Consider the following 23,468-nt stretch of genomic DNA (forward strand, 5'->3'; position numbering starts at 1 on the left):
GAACAGAAAGGACATTTTTGGGCAATTTAAGTCAAGTCGCGGTCTGAGGCGCAGACTTGGCAGACAAATAGGTTTCCACACCAACATCCAGGTTCATGCTGTCCTGCCTTGTGCATAACGTACTGAAGCCTGCTCTGATCCATGAGGAAATGTCAGACCTACTTCTTCTTCAGATACAACTGGGTGCAGGACAACGGGTATCACTTCAGCAGCAGAGTGGCGCAGCGGAAGCGTGCTGGGCCCATAACCCAGAGGTTGATGGATCGAAACCATCCTCTGCTATCTCGACCTGGTTGTTTGTTAGCACAATCCTCAGTCTAGGATGTTGTTGAACTTCTACCAAGTAGTTGCTTTGAAGGTTAATCATGTCAAGTTAAAAATGTAATTCTCTGGCCAAGGGATTTGACCAATTCATTTACTTCACTTTGGAAAATTGGGCCATCTTTCACCATTCTTAGTCTGATTTCTCTGTGTTGTCACTGATTAAGTAGTCAGTCCCACTTAGGGTGAAAGGCAAAACTACTGAAATTTTGGGAATGGTGGTAAGAGGACAAAACACAAACAGAAAAACAAATTCCTATACTTTGCTACAAACAAAACTCTAAGGAAGAACTGGCAGTGGTGGGATTTGAACCCACGCCTCCTGAGAGACTGGAGCCTTAATCCAGCGCCTTTGACCGCTCGGCCACACTACCTGCAAAACTGTTTTTAGTATAAATATCAGGTTTCCACAAGAACATCCAGGTTAGTGGTGTCCAACCGAACCTTGCGAATAAGGTAATGAAGCCTGCTTGGATCATAGGTAAATTATCTTCAACCCAACCAGAAAAGTCCAATGGCAAATGGTTGTAGACCTCATGCTTGTTAGCCTAAATCCAGCGCCTTCAACCAATTGGCCAGACTACCTTAGAAGCCATGAACAGAAAGGACATTTTTGGGCAATTTAAGTCATTTTGTGGTCTGAGGCACAGACTTGGCGGACAAATAGGTTTCCACACCAACATCCAGGTTCATGCTGTCCTGCCTAGCCTTTTGCATAAAGTAATGAAGCCTGCTCTGATCCATGGTGAAATGTCAGACCTAATTCTTCTTCAGATACAACTGGGTGCAGGACAACGGGTATCACTTCAGCAGCAGAGTGGCGCAGCGGAAGCGTGCTGGGCCCATAACCCAGAGGTCGATGGATCGAAACCATCCTCTGCTATCTCGACCTGGTTATTTGTAAGCACAATCCTCAGTCTAGGATTTTGTTGAACTTCCACCAAGAAGTGTTTTTTAAGATTAATCAGGTGAAAGTAAAAATTGGCTACTCATTGGCTATGGCCAAGGGATTTGACCCCTTCTTCAATTTATTTACTTCACGTTGGAAAATTGGGCCATCTTTCACCATTCTTAGTCTGATTTCTCTGTGTTGTCACTGATTAAGTAGTCAGTCCCACTTAGGGTGAAAGGCAAAACTACTGAAATTTTGGGAATGGTGGTAAGAGGACAAAACACAAACAGAAAAACAAATTCCTATACTTTGCTACAAACAAAACTCTAAGGAAGAACTGGCAGTGGTGGGATTTGAACCCACGCCTCCTGAGAGACTGGAGCCTTAATCCAGCGCCTTTGACCGCTCGGCCACACTACCTGCAAAAGTCTTTTTAGTATAAATATCAGGTTTCCACAAGAACATCGAGTTAAGTGGTGTCCAACCGAACCTTGCGAATAAGGTAATGAAGCCTGCTTGGATCATAGGTAAATTATCTTCAACCCAACCAGAAAAGTCCAATGGCAAATGGTTGTAGACCTCATGCTTGTTAGCCTAAATCCAGCGCCTTCAACCAATTGGCCAGACTACCTTAGAAGCCATGAACAGAAAGGACATTTTTGGGCAATTTAAGTCATTTTGTGGTCTGAGGCACAGACTTGGCGGACAAATAGGTTTCCACACCAACATCCAGGTTCATGCTGTCCTGCCTAGCCTTTTGCATAAAGTAATGAAGCCTGCTCTGATCCATGGCGAAACGTCAGACCTAATTCTTCTTCAGATACAACTGGGTGCAGGACAACGGATATCACTTCAGCAGCAGAGTGGCGCAGCGGAAGCGTGCTGGGCCCATAACCCAGAGGTCGATGGATCGAAACCATCCTCTGCTATCTCGACCTGGTTATTTGTAAGCACAATCCTCAGTCTAGGATTTTGTTGAACTTCCACCAAGAAGAGTTTTTGAAGGTTAATCAGGTGAAAGTAAAAATTGGCTACTCATTGGCTATGGCCAAGGGATTTGACCCCTTCTTCAATTTATTTACTTCACGTTGGAAAATTGGGCCATCTTTCACCATTTTTAGTCTGATTTCTCTGTGTTGTCACTGATTAAGTAGTCAGTCCCACTTAGTGTGAAAGGCAAAAATACTGAAATTTTGGGAATGGTGATACGAGGACAAAACACAAACAGAAAATCTAAATTCTATACTTTGCTACACACATAACTCTAAGGGAGAACTGGCAGTGGCGTGATTTGAACTCACGCCCGTTGACAGACTGGATCCTTAACCCAGCACCTTTGACTGCTCGGCAACACTACCTTCAAATCTCTGTTCAGGAATATGAGTTTGTTGGCAGTGTTAAAACATTTTGGAGGAGTAGAAATATTAGGTTTTTACTGGAAAATCCAGGATAGTGGTGTCCAACCGAACCTTGCGCATAAGGTAATGAAGCCTGCTTAGATCAGAGGTAAATTATCTTCAAGCCAACCAGAAACGTCCAATGGCAAACAGTTGTGGACCTCATGCTTGTTAGCATAGTAAAATAAGCATATTGATTCAAGTCATCCACATAAATGGTGGGAAACTACTTCCATTGTTGCAGATCTGGCAGTGGTGGGATTTGAACCCACGCCTCCTAAGAGACTGGAGCCTAAATCCAGCGCCTTCGACCACTCGGCCACACTACCTTAGGAGCTATGAACAGAAAGGACATTTTTGGGCAATTTAAGTCAAGTCGCGGTCTGAGGCGCAGACTTGGCAGACAAATAGGTTTCCACACCAACATCCAGGTTCATGCTGTCCTGCCTTGTGCATAACGTACTGAAGCCTGCTCTGATCCATGAGGAAATGTCAGACCTACTTCTTCTTCAGATACAACTGGGTGCAGGACAACGGGTATCACTTCAGCAGCAGAGTGGCGCAGCGGAAGCGTGCTGGGCCCATAACCCAGAGGTCGATGGATCGAAACCATCCTCTGCTATCTCGACCTGGTTGTTTGTTAGCACAATCCTCAGTCTAGGATGTTGTTGAACTTCTACCAAGTAGTTGCTTTGAAGGTTAATCATGTCAAGTTAAAAATGTAATTCTCTGGCCAAGGGATTTGACCAATTCATTTACTTCACTTTGGAAAATTGGGCCACCTTTCACCATTATTAGTCTGATTTCTCTGTGTTGTCACTGATTAAGTAGTCAGTCCCACTTAGTGTGAAAGGCAAAAATACTGAAATTTTGGGAATGGTGGTAACAGGACAAAACACAAACAGAAAATCAAGTTCCTATACTTTGCTACAAACAAAACTCTAAGGAAGAACTGGCAGTGGTGGGATTTGAACCCACGCCTCCTGAGAGACTGGAGCCTTAATCCAGCGCCTTTGACCGCTCGGCCACACTACCTGCAAAACTGTTTTTAGTATAAATATCAGGTTTCCACAAGAACATCCAGGTTAGTGGTGTCCAACCGAACCTTGCGAATAAGGTAATGAAGCCTGCTTGGATCATAGGGAAATTATCTTCAACCCAACCAGAAAAGTCCAATGGCAAATGGTTGTAGACCTCATGCTTGTTAGCCTAAATCCAGCGCCTTCAACCAATTGGCCAGACTACCTTAGAAGCCATGAACAGAAAGGACATTTTTGGGCAATTTAAGTCATTTTGTGGTCTGAGGCACAGACTTGGCGGACAAATAGGTTTCCACACCAACATCCAGGTTCATGCTGTCCTGCCTAGCCTTTTGCATGAAGTAATGAAGCCTGCTCTGATCCATGGTGAAATGTCAGACCTAATTCTTCTTCAGATACAACTGGGTGCAGGACAACGGGTATCACTTCAGCAGCAGAGTGGCGCAGCGGAAGCGTGCTGGGCCCATAACCCAGAGGTCGATGGATCGAAACCATCCTCTGCTATCTCGACCTGGTTATTTGTAAGCACAATCCTCAGTCTAGGATTTTGTTAAACTTCCACCAAGAAGTGTTTTTTAAGATTAATCAGGTGAAAGTAAAAATTGGCTACTCATTGGCTATGGCCAAGGGATTTGACCCCTTCTTCAATTTATTTACTTCACGTTGGAAAATTGGGCCATCTTTCACCATTCTTAGTCTGATTTCTCTGTGTTGTCACTGATTAAGTAGTCAGTCCCACTTAGGGTGAAAGGCAAAACTACTGAAATTTTGGGAATGGTGGTAAGAGGACAAAACACAAACAGAAAAACAAATTCCTATACTTTGCTACAAACAAAACTCTAAGGAAGAACTGGCAGTGGTGGGATTTGAACCCACGCCTCCTGAGAGACTGGAGCCTTAATCCAGCGCCTTTGACCGCTCGGCCACACTACCTGCAAAACTGCTTTTAGTATAAATATCAGGTTTCCACAAGAACATCCAGGTTAGTGGTGTCCAACCGAACCTTGCGAATAAGGTAATGAAGCCTGCTTGGATCAGAGGTAAATTATCTTCAACCCAACCAGAAACGTCCAATGGCAAATGGTTGTAGACCTTATGCTTGTTAGCCTAAATCCAGCGCCTTCAACCAATCGGCAAGACTACCTTAGAGGCCATCAACAGAAAGGACATTTTTGGGCAATTTAAGTCATTGTGTGGTCTGAGGCACAGACTTGGCGGACAAATAGGTTTCCACACCAACATCCAGGTTCATGCTGTCCTGCCTAGCCTTTTGCATAAAGTAATGAAGCCTGCTCTGATCCATGGCGAAATGTCAGACCTAATTCTTCTTCAGATACAACTGGGTGCAGGACAACGGATATCACTTCAGCAGCAGAGTGGCGCAGCGGAAGCGTGCTGGGCCCATAACCCAGAGGTCGATGGATCGAAACCATCCTCTGCTATCTCGACCTGGTTATTTGTAAGCACAATCCTCAGTCTAGGATTTTGTTGAACTTCCACCAAGAAGAGTTTTTGAAGGTTAATCAGGTGAAAGTAAAAATTGGCTACTCATTGGCTATGGCCAAGGGATTTGACCCCTTCTTCAATTTATTTACTTCACGTTGGAAAATTGGGCCATCTTTCACCATTTTTAGTCTGATTTCTCTGTGTTGTCACTGATTAAGTAGTCAGTCCCACTTAGTGTGAAAGGCAAAAATACTGAAATTTTGGGAATGGTGGTACGAGGACAAAACACAAACAGAAAATCTAAATTCTATACTTTGCTACACACATAACTCCAAGGGAGAACTGGCAGTGGTGTGATTTGAACTCATGCCCGTTGAGAGACTGGATCCTTAACCCAGCACCTTTGACTGCTCGGCAACACTACCTTCAAATCTCTGTTCGGGAATATGAGTTTGTTGGCAGTGTTAAGACATTTTGGAGGAGTAGAAATATTAGGTTTTTACTGGAAAATCCAGGATAGTGGTGTCCAACCGAACCTTGCGCATAAGGTAATGAAGCCTGCTTAGATCAGAGGTAAATTATCTTCAAGCCAACCAGAAACGTCCAATGGCAAACAGTTGTGGACCTCATGCTTGTTAGCATAGTAAAATAAGCATATTGATTCAAGTCATCCACATAAATGGTGGGAAACTACTTCCATTGTTGCAGATCTGGCAGTGGTGGGATTTGAACCCACGCCTCCTAAGAGACTGGAGCCTAAATCCAGCGCCTTCGACCACTCGGCCACACTACCTTAGGAGCTATGAACAGAAAGGACATTTTTGGGCAATTTAAGTCAAGTCGCGGTCTGAGGCGCAGACTTGGCAGACAAATAGGTTTCCACACCAACATCCAGGTTCATGCTGTCCTGCCTTGTGCATAACGTACTGAAGCCTGCTCTGATCCATGAGGAAATGTCAGACCTACTTCTTCTTCAGATACAACTGGGTGCAGGACAACGGGTATCACTTCAGCAGCAGAGTGGCGCAGCGGAAGCGTGCTGGGCCCATAACCCAGAGGTCGATGGATCGAAACCATCCTCTGCTATCTCGACCTGGTTGTTTGTTAGCACAATCCTCAGTCTAGGATGTTGTTGAACTTCTACCAAGTAGTTGCTTTGAAGGTTAATCATGTGAAGTTAAAAATGTAATGCTCTGGCCAAGGGATTTGACCAATTCATTTACTTCACTTTGGAAAATTGGGCCATCTTTCACCATTATTAGTCTGATTTCTCTGTGTTGTCACTGATTAAGTAGTCAGTCCCACTTAGTGTGAAAGGCAAAAATACTGAAATTTTAGGAATGGTGGTAACAGGACAAAACACAAACAGAAAATCAAATTCCTATACTTTGCTACAAACAAAACTCTAAGGAAGAACTGGCAGTGGTGGGATTTGAACCCACGCCTCCTGAGAGACTGGAGCCTTAATCCAGCGCCTTTGACCGCTCGGCCACACTACCTGCAAAACTGTTTTTAGTATAAATATCAGGTTTCCACAAGAACATCGAGGTTAGTGGTGTCCAACCGAACCTTGCGAATAAGGTAATGAAGCCTGCTTGGATCATAGGTAAATTATCTTCAACCCAACCAGAAACGTCCAATGGCAAATGGTTGTAGACCTCATACTTGTTAGCCTAAATCCAGCGCCTTCAACCAATTGGCCAGACTACCTTAGAAGCCATCAACAGAAAGGACATTTTTGGGCAATTTAAGTCATTGTGTGGTCTGAGGCACAGACTTGGCGGACAAATAGGTTTCCACACCAACATCCAGGTTCATGCTGTCCTGCCTAGCCTTTTGCATAAAGTAAAGAAGCCTGCTCTGATCCATGGCGAAATGTCAGACCTAATTCTTCTTCAGATACAACTGGGTGCAGGACAACGGGTATCACTTCAGCAGCAGAGTGGCGCAGCGGAAGCGTGCTGGGCCCATAACCCAGAGGTCGATGGATCGAAACCATCCTCTGCTATCTCGACCTGGTTATTTGTAAGCACAATCCTCAGTCTAGGATTTTGTTGAACTTCCACCAAGAAGTGTTTTTTAAGATTAATCAGGTGAAAGTAAAAATTGGCTACTCATTGGCTATGGCCAAGGGATTTGACCCCTTCTTCAATTTATTTACTTCACGTTGGAAAATTGGGCCATCTTTCACCATTCTTAGTCTGATTTCTCTGTGTTGTCACTGATTAAGTAGTCAGTCCCACTTAGGGTGAAAGGCAAAACTACTGAAATTTTGGGAATGGTGGTAAGAGGACAAAACACAAACAGAAAAACAAATTCCTATACTTTGCTACAAACAAAACTCTAAGGAAGAACTGGCAGTGGTGGGATTTGAACCCACGCCTCCTGAGAGACTGGAGCCTTAATCCAGCGCCTTTGACCGCTCGGCCACACTACCTGCAAAACTGCTTTTAGTATAAATATCAGGTGTCCACAAGAACATCCAGGTTAGTGGTGTCCAACCGAACCTTGCGAATAAGGTAATGAAGCCTGCTTGGATCAGAGGTAAATTATCTTCAACCCAACCAGAAACGTCCAATGGCAAATGGTTGTAGACCTTATGCTTGTTAGCCTAAATCCAGCGCCTTCAACCAATCGGCAAGATTACCTTAGAGGCCATCAACAGAAAGGACATTTTTGGGCAATTTAAGTCATTGTGTGGTCTGAGGCACAGACTTGGCGGACAAATAGGTTTCCACACCAACATCCAGGTTCATGCTGTCCTGCCTAGCCTTTTGCATAAAGTAATGAAGCCTGCTCTGATCCATGGCGAAATGTCAGACCTAATTCTTCTTCAGATACAACTGGGTGCAGGACAACGGATATCACTTCAGCAGCAGAGTGGCGCAGCGGAAGCGTGCTGGGCCCATAACCCAGAGGTCGATGGATCGAAACCATCCTCTGCTATCTCGACCTGGTTATTTGTAAGCACAATCCTCAGTCTAGGATTTTGTTGAACTTCCACCAAGAAGAGTTTTTGAAGGTTAATCAGGTGAAAGTAAAAATTGGCTACTCATTGGCTATGGCCAAGGGATTTGACCCCTTCTTCAATTTATTTACTTCACGTTGGAAAATTGGGCCATCTTTCACCATTTTTAGTCTGATTTCTCTGTGTTGTCACTGATTAAGTAGTCAGTCCCACTTAGTGTGAAAGGCAAAAATACTGAAATTTTGGGAATGGTGATACGAGGACAAAACACAAACAGAAAATCTAAATTCTATACTTTGCTACACACATAACTCTAAGGGAGAACTGGCAGTGGCGTGATTTGAACTCACGCCCGTTGACAGACTGGATCCTTAACCCAGCACCTTTGACTGCTCGGCAACACTACCTTCAAATCTCTGTTCAGGAATATGAGTTTGTTGGCAGTGTTAAGACATTTTGGAGGAGTAGAAATATTAGGTTTTTACTGGAAAATCCAGGATAGTGGTGTCCAACCGAACCTTGCGCATAAGGTAATGAAGCCTGCTTAGATCAGAGGTAAATTATCTTCAAGCCAACCAGAAACGTCCAATGGCAAACAGTTGTGGACCTCATGCTTGTTAGCATAGTAAAATAAGCATATTGATTCAAGTCATCCACATAAATGGTGGGAAACTACTTCCATTGTTGCAGATCTGGCAGTGGTGGAATTTGAACCCACGCCTCCTAAGAGACTGGAGCCTAAATCCAGCGCCTTCGACCACTCGGCCACACTACCTTAGGAGCTATGAACAGAAAGGACATTTTTGGGCAATTTAAGTCAAGTCGCGGTCTGAGGCGCAGACTTGGCAGACAAATAGGTTTCCACACCAACATCCAGGTTCATGCTGTCCTGCCTTGTGCATAACGTACTGAAGCCTGCTCTGATCCATGAGGAAATGTCAGACCTACTTCTTCTTCAGATACAACTGGGTGCAGGACAACGGGTATCACTTCAGCAGCAGAGTGGCGCAGCGGAAGCGTGCTGGGCCCATAACCCAGAGGTCGATGGATCGAAACCATCCTCTGCTATCTCGACCTGGTTGTTTTTTAGCACAATCCTCAGTCTAGGATGTTGTTGAACTTCTACCAAGTAGTTGCTTTGAAGGTTAATCATGTGAAGTTAAAAATGTAATGCTCTGGCCAAGGGATTTGACCAATTCATTTACTTCACTTTGGAAAATTGGGCCATCTTTCACCATTATTAGTCTGATTTCTCTGTGTTGTCACTGATTAAGTAGTCAGTCCCACTTAGTGTGAAAGGCAAAAATACTGAAATTTTGGGAATGGTGGTAACAGGACAAAACACAAACAGAAAATCAAATTCCTATACTTTGCTACAAACAAAACTCTAAGGAAGAACTGGCAGTGGTGGGATTTGAACCCACGCCTCCTGAGAGACTGGAGCCTTAATCCAGCGCCTTTGACCGCTCGGCCACACTACCTGCAAAACTCTTTTTAGTATAAATATCAGGTTTCCACAAGAACATCGAGGTTAGTGGTGTCCAACCGAACCTTGCGAATAAGGTAATGAAGCCTGCTTGGATCATAGGTAAATTATCTTCAACCCAACCAGAAAAGTCCAATGGCAAATGGTTGTAGACCTCATGCTTGTTAGCCTAAATCCAGCGCCTTCAACCAATTGGCCAGACTACCTTAGAAGCCATGAACAGAAAGGACATTTTTGGGCAATTTAAGTCATTTTGTGGTCTGAGGCACAGACTTGGCGGACAAATAGGTTTCCACACCAACATCCAGGTTCATGCTGTCCTGCCTAGCCTTTTGCATAAAGTAATGAAGCCTGCTCTGATCCATGGTGAAATGTCAGACCTAATTCTTCTTCAGATACAACTGGGTGCAGGACAACGGGTATCACTTCAGCAGCAGAGTGGCGCAGCGGAAGCGTGCTGGGCCCATAACCCAGAGGTCGATGGATCGAAACCATCCTCTGCTATCTCGACCTGGTTATTTGTAAGCACAATCCTCAGTCTATGATTTTGTTGAACTTCCACCAAGAAGTGTTTTTTAAGATTAATCAGGTGAAAGTAAAAATTGGCTACTCATTGGCTATTTCCAAGGGATTTGACCCCTTCTTCAATTTATTTACTTCACGTTGGAAAATTGGGCCATCTTTCACCATTCTTAGTCTGATTTCTCTGTGTTGTCACTGATTAAGTAGTCAGTCCCACTTAGGGTGAAAGGCAAAACTACTGAAATTTTGGGAATGGTGGTAAGAGGACAAAACACAAACAGAAAAACAAATTCCTATACTTTGCTACAAACAAAACTCTAAGGAAGAACTGGCAGTGGTGGGATTTGAACCCACGCCTCCTGAGAGACTGGAGCCTTAATCCAGCGCCTTTGACCGCTCGGCCACACTACCTGCAAAACTGCTTTTAGTATAAATATCAGGTTTCCACAAGAACATCCAGGTTAGTGGTGTCCAACCGAACCTTGCGAATAAGGTAATGAAGCCTGCTTGGATCAGAGGTAAATTATCTTCAACCCAACCAGAAACGTCCAATGGCAAATGGTTGTAGACCTTATGCTTGTTAGCCTAAATCCAGCGCCTTCAACCAATCGGCAAGACTACCTTAGAGGCCATCAACAGAAAGGACATTTTTGGGCAATTTAAGTCATTGTGTGGTCTGAGGCACAGACTTGGCGGACAAATAGGTTTCCACACCAACATCCAGGTTCATGCTGTCCTGCCTAGCCTTTTGCATAAAGTAATGAAGCCTGCTCTGATCCATGGCGAAATGTCAGACCTAATTCTTCTTCAGATACAACTGGGTGCAGGACAACGGATAACACTTCAGCAGCAGAGTGGCGCAGCGGAAGCGTGCTGGGCCCATAACCCAGAGGTCGATGGATCGAAACCATCCTCTGCTATCTCGACCTGGTTATTTGTAAGCACAATCCTCAGTCTAGGATTTTGTTGAACTTCCACCAAGAAGAGTTTTTGAAGGTTAATCAGGTGAAAGTAAAAATTGGCTACTCATTGGCTATGGCCAAGGGATTTGACCCCTTCTTCAATTTATTTACTTCACGTTGGAAAATTGGGCCATCTTTCACCATTTTTAGTCTGATTTCTCTGTGTTGTCACTGATTAAGTAGTCAGTCCCACTTAGTGTGAAAGGCAAAAATACTGAAATTTTGGGAATGGTGATACGAGGACAAAACACAAACAGAAAATCTAAATTCTATACTTTGCTACACACATAACTCTAAGGTAGAACTGGCAGTGGCGTGATTTGAACTCACGCCCGTTGACAGACTGGATCCTTAACCCAGCACCTTTGACTGCTCGGCAACACTACCTTCAAATTTCTGTTCAGGAATATGAGTTTGTTGGCAGTGTTAAGACATTTTGGAGGAGTAGAAATATTAGGTTTTTACTGGAAAATCCAGGATAGTGGTGTCCAACCGAACCTTGCGCATAAGGTAATGAAGCCTGCTTAGATCAGAGGTAAATTATCTTCAAGCCAACCAGAAACGTCCAATGGCAAACAGTTGTGGACCTCATGCTTGTTAGCATAGTAAAATAAGCATATTGATTCAAGTCATCCACATAAATGGTGGGAAACTACTTCCATTGTTGCAGATCTGGCAGTGGTGGGATTTGAACCCACGCCTCCTAAGAGACTGGAGCCTAAATCCAGCGCCTTCGACCACTCGGCCACACTACCTTAGGAGCTATGAACAGAAAGGACATTTTTGGGCAATTTAAGTCAAGTCGCGGTCTGAGGCGCAGACTTGGCAGACAAATAGGTTTCCACACCAACATCCAGGTTCATGCTGTCCTGCCTTGTGCACAACGTACTGAAGCCTGCTCTGATCCATGAGGAAATGTCAGACCTACTTCTTCTTCAGATACAACTGGGTGCAGGACAACGGGTATCACTTCAGCAGCAGAGTGGCGCAGCGGAAGCGTGCTGGGCCCATAACCCAGAGGTAGATGGATCGAAACCATCCTCTGCTATCTCGACCTGGTTGTTTGTTAGCACAATCCTCAGTCTAGGATGTTGTTGAACTTCTACCAAGTAGTTGCTTTGAAGGTTAATCATGTGAAGTTAAAAATGTAATGCTCTGGCCAAGGGATTTGACCAATTAATTTACTTCACTTTGGAAAATTGGGCCATCTTTCACCATTATTAGTCTGATTTCTCTGTGTTGTCACTGATTAAGTAGTCAGTCCCACTTAGTGTGAAAGGCAAAAATACTGAAATTTTAGGAATGGTGGTAACAGGACAAAACACAAACAGAAAATCAAATTCCTATACTTTGCTACAAACAAAACTCTAAGGAAGAACTGGCAGTGGTGGGATTTGAACCCACGCCTCCTGAGAGACTGGAGCCTTAATCCAGCGCCTTTGACCGCTCGGCCACACTACCTGCAAAACTGTTTTTAGTATAAATATCAGGTTTCCACAAGAACATCGAGGTTAGTGGTGTCCAACCGAACCTTGCGAATAAGGTAATGAAGCCTGCTTGGATCATAGGTAAATTATCTTCAACCCAACCAGAAACGTCCAATGGCAAATGGTTGTAGACCTCATACTTGTTAGCCTAAATCCAGCGCCTTCAACCAATTGGCCAGACTACCTTAGAAGCCATCAACAGAAAGGACATTTTTGGGCAATTTAAGTCATTGTGTGGTCTGAGGCACAGACTTGGCGGACAAATAGGTTTCCACACCAACATCCAGGTTCATGCTGTCCTGCCTAGCCTTTTGCATAAAGTAAAGAAGCCTGCTCTGATCCATGGCGAAATGTCAGACCTAATTCTTCTTCAGATACAACTGGGTGCAGGACAACGGGTATCACTTCAGCAGCAGAGTGGCGCAGCGGAAGCGTGCTGGGCCCATAACCCAGAGGTCGATGGATCGAAACCATCCTCTGCTATCTCGACCTGGTTATTTGTAAGCACAATCCTCAGTCTAGGATTTTGTTGAACTTCCACCAAGAAGAGTTTTTGAAGGTTAATCAGGTGAAAGTAAAAATTGGCTACTCATTGGCTATGGCCAAGGGATTTGACCCCTTCTTCAATTTATTTACTTCACGTTGGAAAATTGGGCCATCTTTCACCATTTTTAGTCTGATTTCTCTGTGTTGTCACTGATTAAGTAGTCAGTCCCACTTAGTGTGAAAGGCAAAAATACTGAAATTTTGGGAATGGTGATACGAGGACAAAACACAAACAGAAAATCTAAATTCTATACTTTGCTACACACATAACTCTAAGGGAGAACTGGCAGTGGTGTGATTTGAACTCACGCCCGTTGACAGACTGGATCCTTAACCCAGCACCTTTGACTGCTCGGCAACACTACCTTCAAATCTCTGTTCAGGAATATGAGTTTGTTGGCAGTGTTAAGACATTTTGGAGGAGTAGAAATATTAGGTTTTTACTGGAAAATCCAGGATAGTGGTGTCCAACCGAACCTTGCGCATAAGGTAATGAAGCCTGCTTAGATCAGAGGTAAATTATCTTCAAGCAAACCAGAAACGTCCAATGGCAAACAGTTGTGGACCTCATGCTTGTTAGCATAGTAAAATAAGCATATTGATTCAAGTCATCCACATAAATGGTGGGAAACTAATTCCATTGTTGCAGATCTGGCAGTGGTGGGATTTGAACCCACGCCTCCTAAGAGACTGGAGCCTAAATCCAGCGCCTTCGACCACTCGGCCACACTACCTTAGGAGCTATGAACAGAAAGGACATTTTTGGGCAATTTAAGTCAAGTCGCGGTCTGAGGCGCAGACTTGGCAGACAAATAGGTTTCCACACCAACATCCAGGTTCATGCTGTCCTGCCTTGTGCATAACGTACTGAAGCCTGCTCTGATCCATGAGGAAATGTCAGACCTACTTCTTCTTCAAATACAACTGGGTGCAGGACAACGGGTATCACTTCAGCAGCAGAGTGGCGCAGCGGAAGCGTGCTGGGCCCATAACCCAGAGGTCGATGGATCGAAACCATCCTCTGCTATCTCGACCTGGTTGTTTGTTAGCACAATCCTCAGTCTAGGATGTTGTTGAACTTCTACCAAGTAGTTGCTTTGAAGGTTAATCATGTGAAGTTAAAAATGAAATACTCATTGGCTCTGGCCAAGGGATTTGACCAATTAATTTACTTCACGTTGGAAAATTGGGCCATCTTTCACCATTCTTCGTCTGATTTCTCTGTGTTGTCACTAATTAAGTAGTCAGTCCCACTTAGGCTGAAAGGCAAAACTACTGAAATTTTGGGAATGGTGGTAAGAGGACAAAACACAAACAGAAAATCAAATTCCTATACTTTGCTACAAACAAAACTCTAAGGAAGAACTGGCAGTGGTGGGATTTGAACCCACGCCTCCTGAGAGACTGGAGCCTTAATCCAGCGCCTTTGACCGCTCGGCCACACTACCTGCAAGACTGCTTTTAGTATAAATATCAGGTTTCCACAAGAACATCCAGGTTGGTGTCCAACCGAACCTTGCGAATAAGGTAATGAAGCCTGCTTGGATCAGAGGTAAATTATCTTCAACCCAACCAGAAACGTCCAATGGCAAATGGTTGTAGACCTTATGCTTGTTAGCCTAAATCCAGCGCCTTCAACCAATCGGCAAGACTACCTTAGAGGCCATCAACAGAAAGGACATTTTTGGGCAATTTAAGTCATTGTGTGGTCTGAGGCACAGACTTGGCGGACAAATAGGTTTCCACACCAACATCCAGGTTCATGCTGTCCTGCCTAGCCTTTTGCATAAAGTAATGAAGCCTGCTCTGATCCATGGTGAAATGTCAGACCTAATTCTTCTTCAGATACAACTGGGTGCAGGACAACGGGTATCACTTCAGCAGCAGAGTGGCGCAGCGGAAGCGTGCTGGGCCCATAACCCAGAGGTCGATGGATCGAAACCATCCTCTGCTATCTCGACCTGGTTGTTTGTTAGCACAATCCTCAGTCTAGGATGTTGTTGAACTTCTACCAAGTAGTTGCTTTGAAGGTTAATCATGTGAAGTTAAAAATGAAATACTCATTGGCTCTGGCCAAGGGATTTGACCAATTAATTTACTTCACGTTGGAAAATTGGGCCATCTTTCACCATTCTTCGTCTGATTTCTCTGTGTTGTCACTAATTAAGTAGTCAGTCCCACTTAGGCTGAAAGGCAAAACTACTGAAATTTTGGGAATGGTGGTAAGAGGACAAAACACAAACAGAAAATCAAATTCCTATACTTTGCTACAAACAAAACTCTAAGGAAGAACTGGCAGTGGTGGGATTTGAACCCACGCCTCCTGAGAGACTGGAGCCTTAATCCAGCGCCTTTGACCGCTCGGCCACACTACCTGCAAAACTGCTTTTAGTATAAATATCAGGTTTCCACAAGAACATCCAGGTTGGTGTCCAACCGAACCTTGCGAATAAGGTAATGAAGCCTGCTTGGATCAGAGGTAAATTATCTTCAACCCAACCAGAAACGTCCAATGGCAAATGGTTGTAGACCTTATGCTTGTTAGCCTAAATCCAGCGCCTTCAACCAATCGGCAAGACTACCTTAGAGGCCATCAACAGAAAGGACATTTTTGGGCAATTTAAGTCATTGTGTGGTCTGAGGCACAGACTTGGCGGACAAATAGGTTTCCACACCAACATCCAGGTTCATGCTGTCCTGCCTAGCCTTTTGCATAAAGTAATGAAGCCTGCTCTGATCCATGGTGAAATGTCAGACCTAATTCTTCTTCAGATACAACTGGGTGCAGGACAACGGGTATCACTTCAGCAGCAGAGTGGCGCAGCGGAAGCGTGCTGGGCCCATAACCCAGAGGTCGATGGATCGAGACCATCCTCTGCTATCTCGACCTGGTTATTTGTAAGCACAATCCTCAGTCTAGGATTTTGTTGAACTTCCACCAAGAAGTGTTTTTTAAGATTAATCAGGTGAAAGTAAAAATTGGCTACTCATTGGCTATGGCCAAGGGATTTGACCCCTTCTTCAATTTATTTACTTCACGTTGGAAAATTGGGCCATCTTTCACCATTCTTAGTCTGATTTCTCTGTGTTGTCACTGATTAAGTAGTCAGTCCCACTTAGGGTGAAAGGCAAAACTACTGAAATTTTGGGAATGGTGGTAAGAGGACAAAACACAAACAGAAAAACAAATTCCTATACTTTGCTACAAACAAAACTCTAAGGAAGAACTGGCAGTGGTGGGATTTGAACCCACGCCTCCTGAGAGACTGGAGCCTTAATCCAGCGCCTTTGACCGCTCGGCCACACTACCTGCAAAACTGCTTTTAGTATAAATATCAGGTGTCCACAAGAACATCCAGGTTAGTGGTGTCCAACCGAACCTTGCGAATAAGGTAATGAAGCCTGCTTGGATCAGAGGTAAATTATCTTCAACCCAACCAGAAACGTCCAATGGCAAATGGTTGTAGACCTTATGCTTGTTAGCCTAAATCCAGCGCCTTCAACCAATCGGCAAGATTACCTTAGAGGCCATCAACAGAAAGGACATTTTTGGGCAATTTAAGTCATTGTGTGGTCTGAGGCACAGACTTGGCGGACAAATAGGTTTCCACACCAACATCCAGGTTCATGCTGTCCTGCCTAGCCTTTTGCATAAAGTAATGAAGCCTGCTCTGATCCATGGCGAAATGTCAGACCTAATTCTTCTTCAGATACAACTGGGTGCAGGACAACGGATATCACTTCAGCAGCAGAGTGGCGCAGCGGAAGCGTGCTGGGCCCATAACCCAGAGGTCGATGGATCGAAACCATCCTCTGCTATCTCGACCTGGTTATTTGTAAGCACAATCCTCAGTCTAGGATTTTGTTGAACTTCCACCAAGAAGAGTTTTTGAAGGTTAATCAGGTGAAAGTAAAAATTGGCTACTCATTGGCTATGGCCAAGGGATTTGACCCCTTCTTCAATTTATTTACTTCACGTTGGAAAATTGGGCCATCTTTCACCATTTTTAGTCTGATTTCTCTGTGTTGTCACTGATTAAGTAGTCAGTCCCACTTAGTGTGAAAGGCAAAAATACTGAAATTTTGGGAATGGTGATACGAGGACAAAACACAAACAGAAAATCTAAATTCTATACTTTGCTACACACATAACTCTAAGGGAGAACTGGCAGTGGCGTGATTTGAACTCACGCCCGTTGACAGACTGGATCCTTAACCCAGCACCTTTGACTGCTCGGCAACACTACCTTCAAATCTCTGTTCAGGAATATGAGTTTGTTGGCAGTGTTAAGACATTTTGGAGGAGTAGAAATATTAGGTTTTTACTGGAAAATCCAGGATAGTGGTGTCCAACCGAACCTTGCGCATAAGGTAATGAAGCCTGCTTAGATCAGAGGTAAATTATCTTCAAGCCAACCAGAAACGTCCAATGGCAAACAGTTGTGGACCTCATGCTTGTTAGCATAGTAAAATAAGCATATTGATTCAAGTCATCCACATAAATGGTGGGAAACTACTTCCATTGTTGCAGATCTGGCAGTGGTGGGATTTGAACCCACGCCTCCTAAGAGACTGGAGCCTAAATCCAGCGCCTTCGACCACTCGGCCACACTACCTTAGGAGCTATGAACAGAAAGGACATTTTTGGGCAATTTAAGTCAAGTCGCGGTCTGAGGCGCAGACTTGGCAGACAAATAGGTTTCCACACCAACATCCAGGTTCATGCTGTCCTGCCTTGTGCATAACGTACTGAAGCCTGCTCTGATCCATGAGGAAATGTCAGACCTACTTCTTCTTCAGATACAACTGGGTGCAGGACAACGGGTATAAATTCAGCAGCAGAGTGGCGCAGCGGAAGCGTGCTGGGCCCATAACCCAGAGGTCGATGGATCGAAACCATCCTCTGCTATCTCGACCTGGTTGTTTGTTAGCACAATCCTCAGTCTAGGATGTTGTTGAACTTCTACCAAGTAGTTGCTTTGAAGGTTAATCATGTCAAGTTAAAAATGTAATTCTCTGGCCAAGGGATTTGACCAATTCATTTACTTCACTTTGGAAAATTGGGCCATCTTTCACCATTATTAGTCTGATTTCTCTGTGTTGTCACTGATTAAGTAGTCAGTCCCACTTAGTGTGAAAGGCAAAAATACTGAAATTTTGGGAATGGTGGTAACAGGACAAAACACAAACAGAAAATCAAATTCCTATACTTTGCTACAAACAAAACTCTAAGGAAGAACTGGCAGTGGTGGGATTTGAACCCACGCCTCCTGAGAGACTGGAGCCTTAATCCAGCGCCTTTGACCGCTCGGCCACACTACCTGCAAAACTGTTTTTAGTATAAATATCAGGTTTCCACAAGAACATCCAGGTTAGTGGTGTCCAACCGAACCTTGCGAATAAGGTAATGAAGCCTGCTTGGATCATAGGTAAATTATCTTCAACCCAACCAGAAAAGTCCAATGGCAAATGGTTGTAGACCTCATGCTTGTTAGCCTAAATCCAGCGCCTTCAACCAATTGGCCAGACTACCTTAGAAGCCATGAACAGAAAGGACATTTTTGGGCAATTTAAATCATTTTGTGGTCTGAGGCACAGACTTGGCGGACAAATAGGTTTCCACACCAACATCCAGGTTCATGCTGTCCTGCCTAGCCTTTTGCATAAAGTAATGAAGCCTGCTCTGATCCATGGTGAAATGTCAGACCTAATTCTTCTTCAGATACAACTGGGTGCAGGACAACGGGTATCACTTCAGCAGCAGAGTGGCGCAGCGGAAGCGTGCTGGGCCCATAACCCAGAGGTCGATGGATCGAAACCATCCTCTGCTATCTCGACCTGGTTTTTTGTAAGCACAATCCTCAGTCTAGGATTTTGTTGAACTTCCACCAAGAAGTGTTTTTTAAGATTAATCAGGTGAAAGTAAAAATTGGCTACTCATTGGCTATGGCCAAGGGATTTGACCCCTTCTTCAATTTATTTACTTCACGTTGGAAAATTGGGCCATCTTTCACCATTTTTAGTCTGATTTCTCTGTGTTGTCACTGATTAAGTAGTCAGTCCCACTTAGTGTGAAAGGCAAAAATACTGAAATTTTGGGAATGGTGATACGAGGACAAAACACAAACAGAAAATCTAAATTCTATACTTTGCTACACACATAACTCTAAGGGAGAACTGGCAGTGGCGTGATTTGAACTCACGCCCGTTGACAGACTGGATCCTTAACCCAGCACCTTTGACTGCTCGGCAACACTACCTTCAAATCTCTGTTCAGGAATATGAGTTTGTTGGCAGTGTTAAGACATTTTGGAGGAGTAGAAATATTAGGTTTTTACTGGAAAATCCAGGATAGTGGTGTCCAACCGAACCTTGCGCATAAGGTAATGAAGCCTGCTTAGATCAGAGGTAAATTATCTTCAAGCAAACCAGAAACGTCCAATGGCAAACAGTTGTGGACCTCATGCTTGTTAGCATAGTAAAATAAGCATATTGATTCAAGTCATCCACATAAATGGTGGGAAACTAATTCCATTGTTGCAGATCTGGCAGTGGTGGGATTTGAACGCACGCCTCCTAAGAGACTGGAGCCTAAATCCAGCGCCTTCGACCACTCGGCCACACTACCTTAGGAGCTATGAACAGAAAGGACATTTTTGGGCAATTTAAGTCAAGTCGCGGTCTGAGGCGCAGACTTGGCAGACAAATAGGTTTCCACACCAACATCCAGGTTCATGCTGTCCTGCCTTGTGCATAACGTACTGAAGCCTGCTCTGATCCATGAGGAAATGTCAGACCTACTTCTTCTTCAAATACAACTGGGTGCAGGACAACGGGTATCACTTCAGCAGCAGAGTGGCGCAGCGGAAGCGTGCTGGGCCCATAACCCAGAGGTCGATGGATCGAAACCATCCTCTGCTATCTCGACCTGGTTGTTTGTTAGCACAATCCTCAGTCTAGGATGTTGTTGAACTTCTACCAAGTAGTTGCTTTGAAGGTTAATCATGTGAAGTTAAAAATGAAATACTCATTGGCTCTGGCCAAGGGATTTGACCAATTAATTTACTTCACGTTGGAAAATTGGGCCATCTTTCACCATTCTTCGTCTGATTTCTCTGTGTTGTCACTAATTAAGTAGTCAGTCCCACTTAGGCTGAAAGGCAAAACTACTGAAATTTTGGGAATGGTGGTAAGAGGACAAAACACAAACAGAAAATCAAATTCCTATACTTTGCTACAAACAAAACTCTAAGGAAGAACTGGCAGTGGTGGGATTTGAACCCACGCCTCCTGAGAGACTGGAGCCTTAATCCAGCGCCTTTGACCGCTCGGCCACACTACCTGCAAAACTGCTTTTAGTATAAATATCAGGTTTCCACAAGAACATCCAGGTTGGTGTCCAACCGAACCTTGCGAATAAGGTAATGAAGCCTGCTTGGATCAGAGGTAAATTATCTTCAACCCAACCAGAAACGTCCAATGGCAAATGGTTGTAGACCTTATGCTTGTTAGCCTAAATCCAGCGCCTTCAACCAATCGGCAAGACTACCTTAGAGGCCATCAACAGAAAGGACATTTTTGGGCAATTTAAGTCATTGTGTGGTCTGAGGCACAGACTTGGCGGACAAATAGGTTTCCACACCAACATCCAGGTTCATGCTGTCCTGCCTAGCCTTTTGCATAAAGTAATGAAGCCTGCTCTGATCCATGGTGAAATGTCAGACCTAATTCTTCTTCAGATACAACTGGGTGCAGGACAACGGGTATCACTTCAGCAGCAGAGTGGCGCAGCGGAAGCGTGCTGGGCCCATAACCCAGAGGTCGATGGATCGAAACCATCCTCTGCTATCTCGACCTGGTTGTTTGTTAGCACAATCCTCAGTCTAGGATGTTGTTGAACTTCTACCAAGTAGTTGCTTTGAAGGTTAATCATGTGAAGTTAAAAATGAAATACTCATTGGCTCTGGCCAAGGGATTTGACCAATTAATTTACTTCACGTTGGAAAATTGGGCCATCTTTCACCATTCTTCGTCTGATTTCTCTGTGTTGTCACTAATTAAGTAGTCAGTCCCACTTAGGCTGAAAGGCAAAACTACTGAAATTTTGGGAATGGTGGTAAGAGGACAAAACACAAACAGAAAATCAAATTCCTATACTTTGCTACAAACAAAACTCTAAGGAAGAACTGGCAGTGGTGGGATTTGAACCCACGCCTCCTGAGAGACTGGAGCCTTAATCCAGCGCCTTTGACCGCTCGGCCACACTACCTGCAAAACTGCTTTTAGTATAAATATCAGGTTTCCACAAGAACATCCAGGTTGGTGTCCAACCGAACCTTGCGAATAAGGTAATGAAGCCTGCTTGGATCAGAGGTAAATTATCTTCAACCCAACCAGAAACGTCCAATGGCAAATGGTTGTAGACCTTATGCTTGTTAGCCTAAATCCAGCGCCTTCAACCAATCGGCAAGACTACCTTAGAGGCCATCAACAGAAAGGACATTTTTGGGCAATTTAAGTCATTGTGTGGTCTGAGGCACAGACTTGGCGGACAAATAGGTTTCCACACCAACATCCAGGTTCATGCTGTCCTGCCTAGCCTTTTGCATAAAGTAATGAAGCCTGCTCTGATCCATGGTGAAATGTCAGACCTAATTCTTCTTCAGATACAACTGGGTGCAGGACAACGGGTATCACTTCAGCAGCAGAGTGGCGCAGCGGAAGCGTGCTGGGCCCATAACCCAGAGGTCGATGGATCGAGACCATCCTCTGCTATCTCGACCTGGTTATTTGTAAGCACAATCCTCAGTCTAGGATTTTGTTGAACTTCCACCAAGAAGTGTTTTTTAAGATTAATCAGGTGAAAGTAAAAATTGGCTACTCATTGGCTATGGCCAAGGGATTTGACCCCTTCTTCAATTTATTTACTTCACGTTGGAAAATTGGGCCATCTTTCACCATTCTTAGTCTGATTTCTCTGTGTTGTCACTGATTAAGTAGTCAGTCCCACTTAGGGTGAAAGGCAAAACTACTGAAATTTTGGGAATGGTGGTAAGAGGACAAAACACAAACAGAAAAACAAATTCCTATACTTTGCTACAAACAAAACTCTAAGGAAGAACTGGCAGTGGTGGGATTTGAACCCACGCCTCCTGAGAGACTGGAGCCTTAATCCAGCGCCTTTGACCGCTCGGCCACACTACCTGCAAAACTGCTTTTAGTATAAATATCAGGTGTCCACAAGAACATCCAGGTTAGTGGTGTCCAACCGAACCTTGCGAATAAGGTAATGAAGCCTGCTTGGATCATAGGTAAATTATCTTCAACCCAACCAGAAAAGTCCAATGGCAAATGGTTGTAGACCTCATGCTTGTTAGCCTAAATCCAGCGCCTTCAACCAATTGGCCAGACTACCTTAGAAGCCATGAACAGAAAGGACATTTTTGGGCAATTTAAATCATTTTGTGGTCTGAGGCACAGACTTGGCGGACAAATAGGTTTCCACACCAACATCCAGGTTCATGCTGTCCTGCCTAGCCTTTTGCATAAAGTAATGAAGCCTGCTCTGATCCATGGTGAAATGTCAGACCTAATTCTTCTTCAGATACAACTGGGTGCAGGACAACGGGTATCACTTCAGCAGCAGAGTGGCGCAGCGGAAGCGTGCTGGGCCCATAACCCAGAGGTCGATGGATCGAAACCATCCTCTGCTATCTCGACCTGGTTTTTTGTAAGCACAATCCTCAGTCTAGGATTTTGTTGAACTTCCACCAAGAAGTGTTTTTTAAGATTAATCAGGTGAAAGTAAAAATTGGCTACTCATTGGCTATGGCCAAGGGATTTGACCCCTTCTTCAATTTATTTACTTCACGTTGGAAAATTGGGCCATCTTTCACCATTTTTAGTCTGATTTCTCTGTGTTGTCACTGATTAAGTAGTCAGTCCCACTTAGTGTGAAAGGCAAAAATACTGAAATTTTGGGAATGGTGATACGAGGACAAAACACAAACAGAAAATCTAAATTCTATACTTTGCTACACACATAACTCTAAGGGAGAACTGGCAGTGGCGTGATTTGAACTCACGCCCGTTGACAGACTGGATCCTTAACCCAGCACCTTTGACTGCTCGGCAACACTACCTTCAAATCTCTGTTCAGGAATATGAGTTTGTTGGCAGTGTTAAGACATTTTGGAGGAGTAGAAATATTAGGTTTTTACTGGAAAATCCAGGATAGTGGTGTCCAACCGAACCTTGCGCATAAGGTAATGAAGCCTGCTTAGATCAGAGGTAAATTATCTTCAAGCAAACCAGAAACGTCCAATGGCAAACAGTTGTGGACCTCATGCTTGTTAGCATAGTAAAATAAGCATATTGATTCAAGTCATCCACATAAATGGT

The 23,468-nt window shown here is 44.1% G+C and overlaps 38 non-coding genes across 38 annotated transcripts; 15 read left to right on the forward strand and 23 right to left on the reverse strand.

The window, feature by feature from the left end:
* Positions 1 to 613: 613 nt before the first annotated feature.
* trnal-aag (transfer RNA leucine (anticodon AAG)) lies at positions 614 to 695 on the reverse strand. Its single transcript has one exon. It is a non-coding gene; the product is annotated as a tRNA-Leu (tRNA).
* Positions 696 to 1,551: 856 nt separating this feature from the next.
* trnal-aag (transfer RNA leucine (anticodon AAG)) lies at positions 1,552 to 1,633 on the reverse strand. The gene has a single exon. It is a non-coding gene; the product is annotated as a tRNA-Leu (tRNA).
* Positions 1,634 to 2,857: 1,224 nt separating this feature from the next.
* On the reverse strand, positions 2,858 to 2,939 carry trnal-uag (transfer RNA leucine (anticodon UAG)). Its single transcript has one exon. It is a non-coding gene; the product is annotated as a tRNA-Leu (tRNA).
* Positions 2,940 to 3,563: 624 nt separating this feature from the next.
* On the reverse strand, positions 3,564 to 3,645 carry trnal-aag (transfer RNA leucine (anticodon AAG)). The gene has a single exon. It is a non-coding gene; the product is annotated as a tRNA-Leu (tRNA).
* Positions 3,646 to 4,501: 856 nt separating this feature from the next.
* trnal-aag (transfer RNA leucine (anticodon AAG)) lies at positions 4,502 to 4,583 on the reverse strand. The gene has a single exon. It is a non-coding gene; the product is annotated as a tRNA-Leu (tRNA).
* Positions 4,584 to 5,807: 1,224 nt separating this feature from the next.
* On the reverse strand, positions 5,808 to 5,889 carry trnal-uag (transfer RNA leucine (anticodon UAG)). Its single transcript has one exon. It is a non-coding gene; the product is annotated as a tRNA-Leu (tRNA).
* A 221-nt stretch (positions 5,890 to 6,110) lies between these two features.
* Positions 6,111 to 6,182, forward strand: trnam-cau (transfer RNA methionine (anticodon CAU)). Its single transcript has one exon. It is a non-coding gene; the product is annotated as a tRNA-Met (tRNA).
* Positions 6,183 to 6,513: 331 nt separating this feature from the next.
* On the reverse strand, positions 6,514 to 6,595 carry trnal-aag (transfer RNA leucine (anticodon AAG)). Its single transcript has one exon. It is a non-coding gene; the product is annotated as a tRNA-Leu (tRNA).
* A 437-nt stretch (positions 6,596 to 7,032) lies between these two features.
* trnam-cau (transfer RNA methionine (anticodon CAU)) lies at positions 7,033 to 7,104 on the forward strand. Its single transcript has one exon. It is a non-coding gene; the product is annotated as a tRNA-Met (tRNA).
* A 347-nt stretch (positions 7,105 to 7,451) lies between these two features.
* Positions 7,452 to 7,533, reverse strand: trnal-aag (transfer RNA leucine (anticodon AAG)). The gene has a single exon. It is a non-coding gene; the product is annotated as a tRNA-Leu (tRNA).
* A 437-nt stretch (positions 7,534 to 7,970) lies between these two features.
* trnam-cau (transfer RNA methionine (anticodon CAU)) lies at positions 7,971 to 8,042 on the forward strand. Its single transcript has one exon. It is a non-coding gene; the product is annotated as a tRNA-Met (tRNA).
* Positions 8,043 to 8,757: 715 nt separating this feature from the next.
* Positions 8,758 to 8,839, reverse strand: trnal-uag (transfer RNA leucine (anticodon UAG)). Its single transcript has one exon. It is a non-coding gene; the product is annotated as a tRNA-Leu (tRNA).
* A 221-nt stretch (positions 8,840 to 9,060) lies between these two features.
* trnam-cau (transfer RNA methionine (anticodon CAU)) lies at positions 9,061 to 9,132 on the forward strand. Its single transcript has one exon. It is a non-coding gene; the product is annotated as a tRNA-Met (tRNA).
* Positions 9,133 to 9,463: 331 nt separating this feature from the next.
* On the reverse strand, positions 9,464 to 9,545 carry trnal-aag (transfer RNA leucine (anticodon AAG)). Its single transcript has one exon. It is a non-coding gene; the product is annotated as a tRNA-Leu (tRNA).
* Positions 9,546 to 9,982: 437 nt separating this feature from the next.
* trnam-cau (transfer RNA methionine (anticodon CAU)) lies at positions 9,983 to 10,054 on the forward strand. The gene has a single exon. It is a non-coding gene; the product is annotated as a tRNA-Met (tRNA).
* Positions 10,055 to 10,401: 347 nt separating this feature from the next.
* trnal-aag (transfer RNA leucine (anticodon AAG)) lies at positions 10,402 to 10,483 on the reverse strand. The gene has a single exon. It is a non-coding gene; the product is annotated as a tRNA-Leu (tRNA).
* A 437-nt stretch (positions 10,484 to 10,920) lies between these two features.
* On the forward strand, positions 10,921 to 10,992 carry trnam-cau (transfer RNA methionine (anticodon CAU)). Its single transcript has one exon. It is a non-coding gene; the product is annotated as a tRNA-Met (tRNA).
* Positions 10,993 to 11,707: 715 nt separating this feature from the next.
* trnal-uag (transfer RNA leucine (anticodon UAG)) lies at positions 11,708 to 11,789 on the reverse strand. Its single transcript has one exon. It is a non-coding gene; the product is annotated as a tRNA-Leu (tRNA).
* Positions 11,790 to 12,413: 624 nt separating this feature from the next.
* Positions 12,414 to 12,495, reverse strand: trnal-aag (transfer RNA leucine (anticodon AAG)). Its single transcript has one exon. It is a non-coding gene; the product is annotated as a tRNA-Leu (tRNA).
* A 437-nt stretch (positions 12,496 to 12,932) lies between these two features.
* trnam-cau (transfer RNA methionine (anticodon CAU)) lies at positions 12,933 to 13,004 on the forward strand. The gene has a single exon. It is a non-coding gene; the product is annotated as a tRNA-Met (tRNA).
* A 715-nt stretch (positions 13,005 to 13,719) lies between these two features.
* trnal-uag (transfer RNA leucine (anticodon UAG)) lies at positions 13,720 to 13,801 on the reverse strand. The gene has a single exon. It is a non-coding gene; the product is annotated as a tRNA-Leu (tRNA).
* A 221-nt stretch (positions 13,802 to 14,022) lies between these two features.
* trnam-cau (transfer RNA methionine (anticodon CAU)) lies at positions 14,023 to 14,094 on the forward strand. The gene has a single exon. It is a non-coding gene; the product is annotated as a tRNA-Met (tRNA).
* A 339-nt stretch (positions 14,095 to 14,433) lies between these two features.
* On the reverse strand, positions 14,434 to 14,515 carry trnal-aag (transfer RNA leucine (anticodon AAG)). The gene has a single exon. It is a non-coding gene; the product is annotated as a tRNA-Leu (tRNA).
* Positions 14,516 to 14,949: 434 nt separating this feature from the next.
* On the forward strand, positions 14,950 to 15,021 carry trnam-cau (transfer RNA methionine (anticodon CAU)). The gene has a single exon. It is a non-coding gene; the product is annotated as a tRNA-Met (tRNA).
* A 339-nt stretch (positions 15,022 to 15,360) lies between these two features.
* Positions 15,361 to 15,442, reverse strand: trnal-aag (transfer RNA leucine (anticodon AAG)). Its single transcript has one exon. It is a non-coding gene; the product is annotated as a tRNA-Leu (tRNA).
* Positions 15,443 to 16,295: 853 nt separating this feature from the next.
* trnal-aag (transfer RNA leucine (anticodon AAG)) lies at positions 16,296 to 16,377 on the reverse strand. The gene has a single exon. It is a non-coding gene; the product is annotated as a tRNA-Leu (tRNA).
* Positions 16,378 to 16,814: 437 nt separating this feature from the next.
* On the forward strand, positions 16,815 to 16,886 carry trnam-cau (transfer RNA methionine (anticodon CAU)). Its single transcript has one exon. It is a non-coding gene; the product is annotated as a tRNA-Met (tRNA).
* A 715-nt stretch (positions 16,887 to 17,601) lies between these two features.
* trnal-uag (transfer RNA leucine (anticodon UAG)) lies at positions 17,602 to 17,683 on the reverse strand. The gene has a single exon. It is a non-coding gene; the product is annotated as a tRNA-Leu (tRNA).
* A 221-nt stretch (positions 17,684 to 17,904) lies between these two features.
* trnam-cau (transfer RNA methionine (anticodon CAU)) lies at positions 17,905 to 17,976 on the forward strand. The gene has a single exon. It is a non-coding gene; the product is annotated as a tRNA-Met (tRNA).
* A 331-nt stretch (positions 17,977 to 18,307) lies between these two features.
* On the reverse strand, positions 18,308 to 18,389 carry trnal-aag (transfer RNA leucine (anticodon AAG)). Its single transcript has one exon. It is a non-coding gene; the product is annotated as a tRNA-Leu (tRNA).
* Positions 18,390 to 18,826: 437 nt separating this feature from the next.
* On the forward strand, positions 18,827 to 18,898 carry trnam-cau (transfer RNA methionine (anticodon CAU)). The gene has a single exon. It is a non-coding gene; the product is annotated as a tRNA-Met (tRNA).
* A 715-nt stretch (positions 18,899 to 19,613) lies between these two features.
* On the reverse strand, positions 19,614 to 19,695 carry trnal-uag (transfer RNA leucine (anticodon UAG)). Its single transcript has one exon. It is a non-coding gene; the product is annotated as a tRNA-Leu (tRNA).
* A 221-nt stretch (positions 19,696 to 19,916) lies between these two features.
* Positions 19,917 to 19,988, forward strand: trnam-cau (transfer RNA methionine (anticodon CAU)). The gene has a single exon. It is a non-coding gene; the product is annotated as a tRNA-Met (tRNA).
* A 339-nt stretch (positions 19,989 to 20,327) lies between these two features.
* trnal-aag (transfer RNA leucine (anticodon AAG)) lies at positions 20,328 to 20,409 on the reverse strand. Its single transcript has one exon. It is a non-coding gene; the product is annotated as a tRNA-Leu (tRNA).
* Positions 20,410 to 20,843: 434 nt separating this feature from the next.
* Positions 20,844 to 20,915, forward strand: trnam-cau (transfer RNA methionine (anticodon CAU)). Its single transcript has one exon. It is a non-coding gene; the product is annotated as a tRNA-Met (tRNA).
* A 339-nt stretch (positions 20,916 to 21,254) lies between these two features.
* Positions 21,255 to 21,336, reverse strand: trnal-aag (transfer RNA leucine (anticodon AAG)). The gene has a single exon. It is a non-coding gene; the product is annotated as a tRNA-Leu (tRNA).
* Positions 21,337 to 22,189: 853 nt separating this feature from the next.
* Positions 22,190 to 22,271, reverse strand: trnal-aag (transfer RNA leucine (anticodon AAG)). The gene has a single exon. It is a non-coding gene; the product is annotated as a tRNA-Leu (tRNA).
* Positions 22,272 to 22,708: 437 nt separating this feature from the next.
* trnam-cau (transfer RNA methionine (anticodon CAU)) lies at positions 22,709 to 22,780 on the forward strand. The gene has a single exon. It is a non-coding gene; the product is annotated as a tRNA-Met (tRNA).
* The last annotated feature ends 688 nt before the right edge of the window (positions 22,781 to 23,468 follow it).

Source organism: Vanacampus margaritifer, chromosome 1, assembly GCF_051991255.1.
Source record: "Vanacampus margaritifer isolate UIUO_Vmar chromosome 1, RoL_Vmar_1.0, whole genome shotgun sequence".
NCBI lineage: Eukaryota > Metazoa > Chordata > Actinopteri > Syngnathiformes > Syngnathidae > Vanacampus > Vanacampus margaritifer.